General features: G+C 39.4%; 1 protein-coding gene across 7 annotated transcripts in view; it reads left to right on the top strand.

Moving 5' to 3' along the window:
* The window catches only part of SOAT2 (sterol O-acyltransferase 2), a 21,228-nt gene that overhangs the window by 6,825 nt on the left and 9,807 nt on the right, over positions 1 to 4,596 (top strand). The gene's annotated exons all lie outside the window — the stretch shown is intronic.

Raw genomic sequence — 4,596 nt, 5'->3', positions numbered from 1 at the left:
CAGGGTTTCACCATGTTGACCAGGATGGTCTCGATCTCTTGACCTCGTGATCCACCCGCCTCGGCCTCCCAAAGTGCTGGGATTACAGGCTTGAGCCACCGCGCCCGGCCAACTTTTTATAACTCTTTACAATTTTTGCTAAAGAGCAGATTAGTGCTCTAAGGGAAACCCATTGTGCTTTTATTTTAATGCTCAATTTACAGAAAAAACTGGATGATACCCCTTTAACTTTGGCCAATATGTTTACACACAGTATTTCCTTTACAATCAACCTTCCACAACTCGCTTAAGCATTCATCTTTGTCTTATCCAACTTAAAACAATCCTTAAATCTTTTTATCTAGGCAAAATCCACATTCTCATGCCTCCTAACAATCTTTTTACCAAAAGTATATTTTACTTTCCTTACATACTTTGCATGTAAATTGTTTCTTCAATAGTGTTAAACACATATTACACTGTTAACTCTTAGCAAACTTTACTTTTGGTGAAAACTTTGGTAAATTGGGATTTTAATTATGTACTAGGTGTGGAGCTTAGGACCTAGAGAGAAGTGCAGATAAGGTCTGACTTATTCCAGCGTCTAACTCCATGTGTCCTAGGACTTACCTAGCTGTAAAGCAGGCAACCTGTACAGCTAAGAGTCATAAAGCATTTAGGAGGCCTAATCACCTTTAAGTTGCACAACATTTCTTGAATAAATTCCCTTTCATAAATTCATTCATGACTTACACAGACAATCCCTGACAGACCGTGACTAGAATCTAATGCTCCAAAATAAACTGAACAATTTTTAAGTCAAAGAAGCAGTTTTTATGACCTAGATCATTTAGCAAACCCAATATTTGACCTGCATATTTTAGACCAAATATTTACATTTTTGAAGATATTTTTATTTTACCACTAATCTCTAAAACTCTCTTTATTTTTATTTTATTTTATTTTATTTTTATTTTTATTTATTTATTTTTTTGAGACGGAGTTTCACTCATGTTACCCAGGCTGGAGTGCAATGGCGCGATCTCGGCTCACCGCAACCTCCGCCTCCTGGGTTCAGGCAATTCTCCTGCCTCAGCCTCCTGAGTAGCTGGGATTACAGGCACGCACCACCATGTCCAGCTAATTTTTTGTATTTTTAGGAGAGACGGGGTTTCACCATGTTGACCAGGATGGCCTCGATCTCTTGACCTCGTGATCCACCCGCCTCTGCCTCCCAGAGTGCTGGGATTACAGGCTTGAGCCACCGCGCCCGGCAAACTCTCTTTATTTTTGTAACTTTCTTTATGTCTCTCTTACTTCCTGGTTTTTTTTTACCTTGCTTTATATATAACCTTTACATAAGCTTTGAATTAGACAAAAATTAGTTACCCTTTAGAAAGGACACAACTTTTAGAAAGAATGTTTTCCTACAATATATTTTTATTGGAAAATACCCAAATAATGAAATATCTGTTGTTTAATTTAACTTCAGATTCTAAATTATGACAAGTTTGTTTATGAGTATTTATCCCATTACATTTATCTAATTATTTATTTTAATCATTTACCATCTTCCTTCTAACCTCCAAGCTATTCTTGTTCATTAACTTAATTTATAGTGGAGCTTTAAAACAGAGATGATAAGAGTTCTTTCCCAGAACAAACTTCTTTCATGTCTGTGGACGAGACTGCCTAAAGCCACAAGAGTGGTAGTTGGGTATTTTACTAAATAATTCAAGATGTAGCTATCTTCATTAAACCCATATTAATGTTTCATTTATTAAAAATTACACAAGCAAAGATTATTCTGTTTGGGGCTGAGTTATAGTTTTGTAGCCTCTTTGCCAAATTTTGACACCTTAAAGTATTTGACAGAGATGAATATGAAACTGCTCAATCAATAAATGCAAACACAAATGTATGCTGGCAACTCAAGGCATTTCTAATATTACTTTACCAATAATTTTTAAAGCTAGCTTAATGTATTAAAGATTTTATTTAAGTCACGTAAACTTGAAAAAGCATTTGACTAGTCTTTCCTTTTTTCTGTTAAAGTATTTAAGCACTTTTATTTTTCTTTGAGCCAATTAATTAGAACTCTTTTATATATTTTCAGTAGCGAAACATGGTGTACACAAGACATACATACACAGATGTATTAGGCATGCCAATAGAAGAACATTTTATAGATTCATAAGACCTCCTTTTTCCTTTCTTTTAACTGGATCTTTGTGCTCTGGGCAGAGCTCACACTGAATCCTGGGTTTTCAAAAAGGAAGAATTATTGTGAAAGTAGACCATGCGAGGCTTTTACAGTGCATTTAAAAATTATTTTTTCCCTAGCCAGGCACAGTGGCTCATGCCTATAATTCCAGCACTTCGGGAGGCCAAGGCAGGTGGATCATGAGGTCAGGAGTTCAAGACCAGCCTGGCCAACGTGATGAAACCCTGTCTCCACTAAAAATACAAAAATTAGCAGGGTGTGGTGACATACACCTATAGTCCCAGCTACTCAGGAGGCTGAGGCAGCAGAATTGCTTGAACCCAGGAGGCAGAGGTTGCAGTGAGCGAAGACTCTGGAGTGCCATTGCACTCCAGCCTGGGTGACAGAGTGAGACTCTGTCTCAAAAAACAAATTTTTTTTTCTGAAACAAAGACATTTCTAAGTGTCTAAATTACACTTTTTCTTAAAAACCCCAGAGTAGCTTCTGTTGCAATAGTGATTAACCAAGAAAACAGAATTTAGTCAATTGAGAAGAAAAAAACTTTTACTCAAAAAGACAAGGTCCTAGGAGAGAAATAAAAAGTAAAACATGAAGCCCTTTTAAATACAAACATGCACACATACATATACACATCTTGGATGTTAGCTTTTAATTAAGCTGATTCTCAACCACTGAGCTTCTAAAAACTATTTTTCTTTCCCGGTGGCCTCTTAGCAGGAGTGGACCCAATACCTCTCATTTTCTTTTTGTTTTGTTTTCGAGATGAAGTCTTGCTCTGTTGACCAGGCTGGAGTGCAGTGGCAGGATCTTGGCTCACTGCACCTTCTGCCTCTTGGGTTCAAGCGATACTCCTGCCTCAGCCTCCCGAGTAGCTGGGACTACAGGTGTGTGCCACCATGCCCTGCTAATTTTTGTGTTTTTAGTAGAGATGAGGTTTCACCATGTCGGCCAGGCTGGTCTCAAACTCCTGACCTCGTGATCCACGTGCCTCAGGCTCCCAAAATGCTGGGATTACAGGAATGAGCCACCGCGCCCACAGAATATCTCCCCTTTTCAAGTTTACATGCCATCAAAGGGAAAAAGACAGACACACAAATAAGTGGAGACAAATTTGGAACAACACAAGGGGGAGTGCACTCAGGCAAAACAGACTCAAAACCAACTCAAAACCTGATCTCAATGAAAATGCAAAGAGTGAATATGCAAAGCGTGGCATCATCCCTCCCGGTCTCTTCTGGCTGGCTTGCCAAATTTTGTTCCTGGATCAAACTGAGGGTTGGGGCTGCTATTTCTTGTGGCCCAATAATGAGATGCAGATGAACAGGGGAGAAAGAGTTTTTATTTCTATAACCGGTTACAGGGAGAAGGCCTGGAAATTATCACCAGACCACCTCAGAATTTTCCAGAGCTTATATACCTTCTAAGCTATATGTCTATATGTAAGTGTGCATTCATCTAGAAATGCAAGTGATTAACTTCTGTTAATCTATAACTAAGGTCTGAGTCTTGAAGACCTGCTTCTGGAGCCTCAGTAAGTTTACTTAATCTAAATGGGTCCAGGTGCTGGGGTGATTACCCTTATCCTGTCTCCTGCTAAATCATGGAGGTCTGGGGAGTTTCTTCAGACCCCCAGTAAAACTTGTTTGATGATATTTTGAGGTTCAGGAAAGGCCTAGGCAAAACTCTTGGTGGGCTTTTGTTAACATCCGAGCACTGACTTTTAAAATGTAGCTTAACTGCTCAGTCAGTACTGAAACAGCTGTTACGGAGCCCTGTGTTAGTGAGACCTGCCCTGCCACACTCCTCTCCCTAAATCAAGCTTGAGAAGCAGCAAAAAAGAACAGGACCAAGGATCCACAGGTTCAGCAACAGCACCGCTTTTGGTAAAATTTTTGTTGTTAGTTAGACGAGTATTAAAAGGATAAAAATACCACGAGGTTTATGTAAGAAAAAAATTTTCAAAACTTAAAAATGATAAAATTTCACTAGAAAGCTCAAATACATGTTTTCTTGTAAAAGGAGTCCTTCTTGACCACCCACCTCAATCCCACACTGCTCTCAGAAGATTTTTTTAAACAGTTTCTGGTCGGGCGCAGTGGCTCATGCCTGTAATCCCAGCACTTTGGGAGGCCAAGGTAGGTAGATCACTTGAGGTGAGAATTTGAGACCAGCCTGGCCAATATGGTGAAGCCCTGTCTCTACTAAAAAATAAAAATACAAAACTAGCCAGGTGTGGTGGTGCTTACCTGTGGTCCCAGCTATACAGGACGGTGAGGCAGGATAATTGCTTGAACCTGGGAGGTGGAGGTTGCAGTGAGCAGAGATTGCCTACTGCACTCCAGCCTGGGTGACAGAGTGAGACTTCATCTCAAAAAAAAAAAAAAAAAAAAAG

This window comes from Sapajus apella, unplaced genomic scaffold, assembly GCF_009761245.1.
Source record: "Sapajus apella isolate SASKATOON/1434 unplaced genomic scaffold, GSC_monkey_1.0 scaffold2, whole genome shotgun sequence".
Classification (NCBI taxonomy): Eukaryota; Metazoa; Chordata; class Mammalia; order Primates; family Cebidae; genus Sapajus; species Sapajus apella.
The sequence above is the reverse complement of the archived record's forward strand: the minus strand, read 5'-3'. Positions and strand labels throughout refer to the sequence as shown.